We start from the raw sequence: 9,793 nt of genomic DNA, 5'->3' as shown, positions 1-9,793 counted from the left end.
AGGCACATACTTCAAGTAAAAGGAAAACAAAATAAAACAAAACAAAAACAATACAACTAGTAAACAAACAACATCAAAATTTGAAAGCCTAGGGCTTTTGATCTAGGTCATATTCTTTCATTCTGGAGAAAAGTTTAGTGGCATTCTTATTCTGCATAATAGTAGGGCTTTTAGTTGTGTGTGAAATGGTGCCCTAATTGTAAATCCACTTAAACCAATAATATACAACTAACAATTTTCCTAAGCAGTAGTATGCCTCTTTCCTATGAGATCTTTTATGTACGGGCTATAGATATCTCTCACTATTAGTTTTTACATTTTAGCCTGATGTAAAGTTTTTGAATGTTGTCCTCAGTTAGCTCTAATTGTTAAATCCACTCTCATTTGTAAGTCACAAAACATTTGCTAAATGAATAAATTTTAGTTAAAGTTAAATGTAAAAAAATTATTTATTTATTATTTATTTATGTGTATTCAGTTTAATTGCTTGTAGTTGCTTTTTTATTGAAATTGATGTTTAAATTTTTTTTTATTTAATGTTCTTATGTACAGCTCTGCTTTTAACCTGCTTTTAAAGGTGCTATATAAAATATTGTTATTATTGTTATTATTAATTATTATATTATTATTAATTATTTTTGTTTATAATACACACACAAGAACTGTGATGGTAGTATTAGAAATCTATTATTACTTGTAAACAGCTTTGTAGGCTACGCCTATTGACAAAATGTTAAATGTCGTATGTCGCTTGGATGAAAGCGTCTGCTAAATTATTAATGTTATGTAAATAAATAGTGCATACAGTACATTCAGAGTGTTTACAGGGACATGGGTTCGAATCTTGTCTGCATTGTGACCTCATCCCACCCCCACTCTCTCATATCTTCCTGCCTTGCTACACAGTTCTATAAATAAAAAGCACAAAGTCTGTAAATAAAAAAAAAATGAGTGTGCGCTGTATTTTACAGGAGAAGGGCTCATTCTCTGTTTTTCTCCACAGGAAATCCCGGGAGGTAGAGATAAAGCACAAATTAACTTCTCATTACCCGCTGAGCAGGACTGAGCGTCACTACTTTTCATCCTAACCAGTTATTCCAGAACTTTCTGATTCTCGCTTCCTATCTCATTTAAATATACTATAAAACAAAAGAACAAATGTGTTATAAACCATTTCCAGCACACACACACAAAATGTAAATCTTTTGCTAAACACCAAGAGTTCATAGAAAGTGTAAGCCATTCAGACATATTGTGAGATGTCAACTGAGTCATACAGAGATTTTTTATGTTAAATAGGCTAGTTAAATCATTAGAGCACACCAGAGTGATTCTCTAATGGCATCAACGGGGGGCAACATGGCCCTTTAAACCCATTCATAAAACAGATTCAAAACCCTCTGTTCGCATGGATACAGTGACAGCATCCCGCTCCCTCATTGGCTGGGTGGGATGTCGGCTTCAGAACCAACCCAGAGCTCTAGTTCTCTGCTCTGTTTACCAATTGGTTGCTTGTTGACATCACTGTAATAAATTTGCCCAGGGATCAGTTTTAACCTCTTAGTGATCCATAGCAGTAGTGATTACCAATATTGAATAACAAGAATATTCACTGCTTTGTTTGTTTGTTTTTAGGTTAAAACTGTGGAGAAATGTATCATCAATCAGTGTAAAGCAGGGATTATGCATTCAGCAGGAGCAAGCTGTAATCCTTCTCATTTGATTTTTTCTGATGAATTCTGCTCTGCTTGTCCTAGTTATCTTCAGGTCCATCTGCATAAGCGCTGGTGGCTTTCAAACCCAAGACTGATCAGTTGCATATTTGAGAACTCATCATCATATGATAACATCTTAAAAGTCACCACAGGAGTATCACAATTTAATAATCTATGTGATACTTCCATATATTGAAGTGATACATTTAAAATGCATTACTCAAAAAATGTCAACAAAAGGCAGAAATTTTGAAAGTCCAGTTGCACAACAGCCGCTTAAGGAATCACGTTCAATTACATTTCCCTCTGATTTCATCTGTGTTTACCTCTTCAGAAAAGGCATGCTGTAATTTAAATTATTATGCATCAGGGTGGGATATCGTAATATTTTTCCACAAAAATATGAATGGCAATCATTGACAAAGCTTACTACCAGATTTTCTTTAATTGATTTGAACAGTCCCAAAACAGACACACCCAGCTGAAATCTTAAATAATTACAATGGGCACATATTTATATCTGTATATAGATGTTTATTATATGGAGACTTTAATGCTCTGTCTCATGGGGCCAGTGGGAGTTTCCCACATTAGGAGGGCGGAACTGGCGTTCCAGGAACCAGGCGAGGACACAGCAATGGTCCGATTCACTTAATCGAACCGGTTCAATAAACCAATTAAATGTCTAAATAATTCAAATCAGAATCAATCAATCGTTTACGTCTTTGTAAAACACATTTACTTTCACCACGTTTGATTACATTATATATACTATGTCAAATGCTAGTTTAATAATTTCCCATCATGTGCTCACGCAGTTACTCCCTCACATCGCAGAGATTCACAAGCGCGTGCGGCTCGAAAGAATCATTTGAAGAACCGGTTCGAACGAACGAGTCGCTAGCGAATCGGACATCACCAGAGGAGGGCAGAGAGAGAAAAATCACAGCCACCACCACAACATGACTCCTACATCACAGTCCAAACACCCTGGTTAAAAAAATAACAACCTTCAATATTTCGGACCGAATCTGAGGTGTGGTCTCGGCCTCTGTGTGTGAACGGCTCGTGTTTTATCTTTGTTTTTTAAACCGTCAGGGAGTGGATCTGTCTCAGACGCCATCTTTAACAGCAGCAGTTGCCCGGGAGGGTGAATAGCTGCTGGGCCACCGTTAACCAGTACCGGGCCGGCACCGGACACTCATGCTTGACAGCGATCGGGACTGATTTGGGCTCGATCGGTGCGTTTCTGTCTTCCGGGTTCGCTGTTGTTGTGTTTGGAGGAGTTTTCCTGAGCTGGCTGCTCATCCTGGCCTGTTGGGAGGGTAAGTGAGCTGTTAGCTCCTCTGCTAACTTCAAGTTTCTGTCAGAATAATCAGCTCGTGTATTTTTTTTAACGCGACATAAACTTTACTGTAACGTTTTAATTGTTGGCAACGGTTTCAGCGAGTTGGCGTTAAAATGGCGCGACAGGACCAGGTTTAAGTTAAGTTGGTTAGTTAGTTAGATAGTTTCCACCCAAGTCAAGGGGTTGACTCAGGTTTTGGCTAAAGCATTTTATTTTCATATTCATTATGAAGACATGCACACGTGTATGGTTAGGACTTAAAAGTATACAGTCATCAGCAGCATTTATAGGTATAGATATAGATATAAATATAGATATACCATCCCCGCGTTGTTACACGAGTGTGTTATATTCATTGGACATGTATCTGTGTAAACAGCAGTCTAGATGTATATTAGTCCAGATATATTTGCACAGTTGAGTCATGCAGTTTTATGTATGGTAAATGATTATGATTGATAGTACTTCTGTTTACATTTGTTATGTCCTTCATCTACCTTTGAATGGGATGATGCCTTTATTGTTGTAGACATTGTGAATTATAAATAGCGTTTTGACAGTAATGACCTGTCATTTATTTATTGCAACTCTCATCCTGTAGTCTCCATCCACTGTAGTTTACATTTACATTCAGCGCGTCTATGCAAAGTTACTTGCAGTCCATTCCTGTTATACATTTTATCAATATGTGTGTTTCTACGACTTGCAACACAAGTTTAGCTACAGGACGACCTATGTTTTACAGGATTTTCGGCTGTCACCTGTGTAGTGATGATGGCATGCTGAGCTTGCCCTCCTACAACGGAAATGGCTGCAGTGATTCTAATGCAATGAAGCTCCGCCGTGGTGGCCTGCTGCATTTGTTTATGGCTTTGCATTGCGCATAAACATGCAAACCGGTGGTATGTGAACAGGAGGCTGAATAGTGCCTCTGTTGTTGAGAGACACTGCCTGCTTTCTCCACCACGATTGTCTTTCTCTGACCTCATTGCTGCCACTTAAATCTGGGCCTCTGTCCACACAGCATCCGTTACACAGAGCCCTCGGGGTCTCCACTCCCACATCAATCTGATATCAGACATCTGATTATCATTGATGTCATCAAGTGACTTACACAAGTCTGCCTCTTACCCTGGACTAATAATGTTGAAGAAACGTGGTTCAGATCGTATAAATATAGTTTCTGTGATACACTAAGGTCTGTATTGTTGCAAAACTGATGATAGTCATAATTTGTACCAATATATTTGTGTCAAGAAGTAGTGCATCTTTTTCATTAGATGCTTAATATTATAATGGTGTTTATATATGTAATGATTTAAAAGGCTGTGGTTACACTTTTTTTAAGGTGTTTTTTGTTACAGCATTATTATATATTTAAGTACTGAGTAATATTTATTAACATGTACTTACAATATTGTTAGGATTAGGGTTTTGTTTCATGTAATGTGCATACTTTACTGTTATTAGTACAGTAAGTACATGCAACATGTGTAACAAAGACTTAACACTTAAGCCCGATTTATAGTCGTGCGTAAGCTCTACGCCGTAGCTACACCATAGGTTATCCATAGCCTGTGCGTAGCTCTGCATAGCCTGACATGCACCTCGCAAAAATTTTAACAGCGCGTCAGTTCTACGCAGACCGCAAGCGCTGTGATTGGTCCACCAGAACCCCTGCCGTCAGGTAAAAAAACTGCATCATAGCTATTTCCGTTTGCGATGGTGAAAACAAAGATGAGCCAAGTTGAAGAGTGATTTAACTCAAACTGAAACAAAAGTCACTGTTTATTTACTTCCGTTATTGCTGGTCTTCTCAAATCATACACAACAAGTTGCTGTTTCTTCTTCGTTTGTGGGTTAACTTGTCAAGCTGCTTCTTCTTTGACGATTGCGCTGCTACTATGGTTACATTCGTGGAGACTGCCTACCAGCGGTCTGCGCGCGTGTTTGCACGTCGACGCGGATGACGACGCAAAAGTATAAATGAAAACCGTCGCGGCTACGCAGTAGGACAAACGCACAACAACAACGAGCCCTTTACACCTATAGTGTAACTGCTTGGATAGTTATGTAAGGAATGATTGACGACGGGCCATTGAATTATAAGAAAATAATGCACACCCAAGCTGGTTATGCGGCACAACGCAAAGTGGAGTGTTGTTACACCGCGGATGTGCATTATTTTCAAATAATTCAAAGGACCGGAGTCAATTATTCCACTTATACCATGGTTACCACAAACATTGCTCTGGTGCCTATTTTTAAGACATTTGAAAAGTAAGGTGTGTGGTTAATGCACACCCACAGAACATTTTTTCAACCAATCAGAATACAGCATTCAACAGACCCGTGGTATAATAATATTTATACCACAGGCCTGTTGAATGCTTTATTCTGATTGGCTGAGAAATGTTCCATGGGTGTTGATTATATTTTTGTAAATCGCACACCTAACCTGTAAAATGTCTTAAAAATAGGCACCATAGCAATGTTTGTGGTAACCATGGTATAAGTGGAATAATTGACTCCGGTCCTTTGAATTATTTGAAAAAAATTGGGTGTGCATTATTTTCGAATAATTAAATGGCCCTTTTGTCAATTATTCCTACATACACATAATTTCAACTAGGGATGGGACGGTATGAAAATTTCATATCATGATTATAGTGACCAAAGTTATCACGGTTAGCAATGTATATGATGAACTAATCCAAGATTTAGTGACAGCAGTGTAGCACCGGCCCAAAATTTATCATGCACGCTTTTATTTTAAATGATGAACATAATGTCCTCGTGTATGTGTGACAATTTTGATTATTTGGCTTGTTTTAACAAAGTATAAGTTGGCAAATATGGAAGAGACAACTTCATAAAATGATTAACTACAGTTATTAACTGTTTTTCTATAGGAAGCTGTTGATAAGACTTTATTGCATACAAAGATCAATGCTATGAATAGGAAGTATGTTGAAGCTGTATTGGTCGGTTAAACCGTGGTGGTACTATTTACAAATGAAGTGATCCACACAGGTGCAGCTAGAACGCTGAGCCTAATCACTCACAAGGTCAAACTCAGTGTTTATAAATACACACCAGTGTGCACCGCTAACGCACGAGAGCATCTTTAAAGTAGAGAAGGACCGGCTCAGAGTTGTCCTCTTGTTTGTCTAGCAAATGAGGGAACTCCCTGTTTGAACAGAGGACATTCCTAGACATTTCTGCTCATTTGAATTTAAAGTGTGCGGTGATATGTGACAAAGGAGAAGAGGAAGTTATTTGATGTCATGAGGAATTCCTAAAGCCCAGGCTAGAAAGTTATCAGCAGGGATATTTTATAAAGGACAGTAAAGCTAGAAGTATAGTTCAGTTTTTACGTATATGCGAGGGGGTCTGGCGTGTGCAGTGCATGTGACACAATTTTTGTGTCACATGCACTGAATTTTTTAAACTTTGCACAAGTAGGTCGCACATGCGCGTACAGAAAAATGTAGTATGTAGCCTAGGAGATGCTTTGCATTTAGTCACAAATGCGCAATTGCGCATGAGTTGAATATTGGTGTACACGTATGAGTCAAATAAAGTATGTTTTGCAAGGCTGTGCTTTCGTCTGTGCGTGTAAGTTCGCGACCAGACTATACTCCAGGATAAAGAATGCAGTTACACTCAAAGTCTTGATGCCCAATTCTGATTTGTTGATCTAATTTTGATGACCCGCTTGCATCATCCTTTAGATGTGACTCATACTCGACATCTGCATTTACACTTAACACTTGCTGAAACAATTCAAGGTAGACATACTGACCCGGAACAGCTTAGGCCACAGAGGAAGTAAAACGGTGCGATATGTAATTGAAGCAGACAAAATAATTTCTCAAGGTTTATAAACAAGATTATACAGCTTTATTTCTGTAACAACACACAAAACGTCAACATTACTTCACTTAGCGGAGCCGTTGTCCTCCATTAAGCTACTAAAAGAGTTGTGTGATATTGTGTGGTGTCCACCTGAGTTGATGACATTTGGCATTGGTTCTTTGGGGCTTTGTATCGATTCAGATGTTCCAGATCAATTCTATTTCGATTCTCGGTTCGATTTACGATTCTCGTCTCGTTTTTATACTCGATTCTCGATCCAACTCAATGAATATAGATTTAATACAAAAACTATAGTGGGTAATTAAAAAAAAGAAATTAAGAGCCACAAACCTGTATATTAAACTCTTTTATTTTAGGTACACTTGTGTACATTAAAACAGAACCCATCTCTAATTTTCAAATGCATACAATTATGTTTAATACAATACAATTTTGATGCAAGATGAAAAATGTATGTGGAAAAAAGTCAGTACAGTCGCATTCCTTGATCAAACAGGATCAGGTTATTTCTTAAAAAAAAAGTGGCTTTTGAGAATTGATTTTGAATCGACCACGTAAAAAGAACAACCTTTTTTTTCCAGCCCTAGTTCTTTTTTTATGATTTCTTGACATGGCAATATCTAATCTGTCTGCTTGCTTGCTTCCGATTCATATTAATTTATTTCCACACGTGATTGAGGCCTGAAATCGATCTGAAAATATCTGATATGTGCGACATGAGGAAAAATCGGAATTGAGTCACTTAAACTATGCAGTGTAAATGCGGACTAATATGCCGACAGAGCTGATTTTTTTTTGCAAGTCGCAGTTTTCTCACTTTTTGCACATTCCTAAACAGCCGTTCAATGTTTCTTCAATCGGGTAGTTCAGCTTTACTTTGCCTTTAGGAGTTTCGTTTAAACTCGTCAGGTCATTGGAAAATAAGATAAAGGCTAACACTGAAGGAAATGAGTAAATGAGGTAAGAATGTTGACTTAAAGAGCTGATTAGCACTGCAATGGATGATGGGAGATGTGAACTGTCATTAACACATGAGCTGAGTGAACAGGAAATAGTGAAAGACTGAACAAAGCAAATGAAAACCGAGGGAATTCCTGCCCTCCTGTTGTGTTGTGTTGTTTTGTTTTCTGGTCCTGCCACATTCTTTCTGTGTGTGTGTGTCTGTTGAATAGCATGACGGGGTGTCATCTCGCTCAGTCCTTACCGTCACATGCTTAGCATTTGGTAGCTAGTATCAAAAGTCAGCATCAGAGGCCATTCAGAAATAAGTCAATACTAGGGATGCACCGAATCCAGATTTTTTGGGTTCGGCCGAATACCGAATCCACTGTTTAAGATTCGTCCGAAACTGAATACCGAATCCTATTCGCATCCGTATTCCATTAACACAGTAAAACACATTAATGAAGTAAACAATGTCCACAGCAGTGTATTTTTCATTTTATTTAATTTTAACTGTAAAAAAAAGGATAGGCAACATTATGCCAGGATGACAAGTGGGAAAAACTATTTTGACAATTACCATAAGTTACCATATGCATAGGGGTGTGACGAGACACTTAATCCACGAGACGAGACACGAGATTGGGTTCACGAGAACGAGACGAGACGATATTTTTACACTTTTTAAGAAACCCTCGATGATAAAATAAATGAATAAGAAACTGAAATCATGTTATTTTTAATTGTTTTAACTAATCAAGAACTGGCCCTAACAATTATTTTACTAACTGATAATGAAGTAATTTGTTATTTTTGGGTAATAAAAATAGACCCTAGTGAGCAGTACCCTTTAAAATTACATAATAACGAAGATGCAATAATAATTGGTTCAAATAAAGTATTAAAACCAAGTTACATTAAACAACATTACATTAACAAACACATTACATTTGTGGTCTATAAATAAAAAGCATTATGTATCTATATTATAACAAATGCCTGCAGGGGGAGATAGTTGACTCGTCTCGCGGACGCTATCTTTATTTTCACTTTAGACGGAGAGAAACGCTTATTTTTTAGCCAAACAATGTTTAAATCCATTTAAATATTTAATATACGTCCATTTCTTTACAATAGAAATGAACACGCAGACATTAAATCATGTAAACTCTGTGATGGTTTAATCTGCTGAGACTTCACATCTGACAGTGATCAACAGACAAACACAACACGTCTCACGAGCTCCCAAATAGGGCTGCAACTAACGACTATTTTAATAGTCGACTAGTCACCGACTATTGAAACGATTAGTCGACTAATCGAATAATAATTATTTTTTTCTAAAATTAAGCATGAGATTGCTTTAATTCTGTGGAAAATGATAGTAAACAAGAAAGAAGGGGGTAGTTCAATGAACATTTTTTACATTTAATGAAAACAAGTTTTACATTTTTAATAATTGCAGCTACTATGATTTTACCAAAACGAAGTTATGTATTTCAGCTATTTTATTTATAAGGGCTGTCAATAAATTATTTTTATCTGTTCTAAATTTACCTAAATGTAACACTTTTCAAGTTTTTAATGCTCTAATCAGCATGGATTTGGTCAATATATATGCTATATGAAAATGTATGTCTACAACAGCCTGTTTACATTTTCAACAGAACCATCAGCCATAGTTTTATACATGATTTTCCCTTTAGAAGACCTTGTTCTTTCTCCATTTCTGTTTGCTGCTGCATCATTTGTGACCTGTGCTGGCAAATTGAGTTGGGATGAACAAATTATTTTAACATTCTCTATTAAAAAACTTCAAAACCATTGGAACAATTGTTGGAATCTGATAAAGCATGACATAACTACACCTGTTTACGCAGAGCAAAAACAATATCAATATATGTTACAT

The 9,793-nt window shown here is 37.1% G+C and overlaps 1 protein-coding gene across 1 annotated transcript in view; it reads left to right on the top strand.

The window, feature by feature from the left end:
- Positions 1-2,596: 2,596 nt before the first annotated feature.
- taok1a (TAO kinase 1a) overlaps positions 2,597-9,793 on the top strand; it is a 33,415-nt gene continuing 26,218 nt past the window's right edge. The window contains exon 1 of the mRNA XM_073863163.1: positions 2,597-3,040. The gene's annotated coding sequence lies outside the window, so the exon portion shown is untranslated. The remainder of the gene's footprint in view (positions 3,041-9,793) is intronic.

This window comes from Misgurnus anguillicaudatus, chromosome 24, assembly GCF_027580225.2.
Source record: "Misgurnus anguillicaudatus chromosome 24, ASM2758022v2, whole genome shotgun sequence".
NCBI classification, from domain to species: Eukaryota; Metazoa; Chordata; class Actinopteri; order Cypriniformes; family Cobitidae; genus Misgurnus; species Misgurnus anguillicaudatus.
Note: the sequence above shows the minus strand (reverse complement) of the source record. Positions and strands in the feature narration are given on the sequence as shown.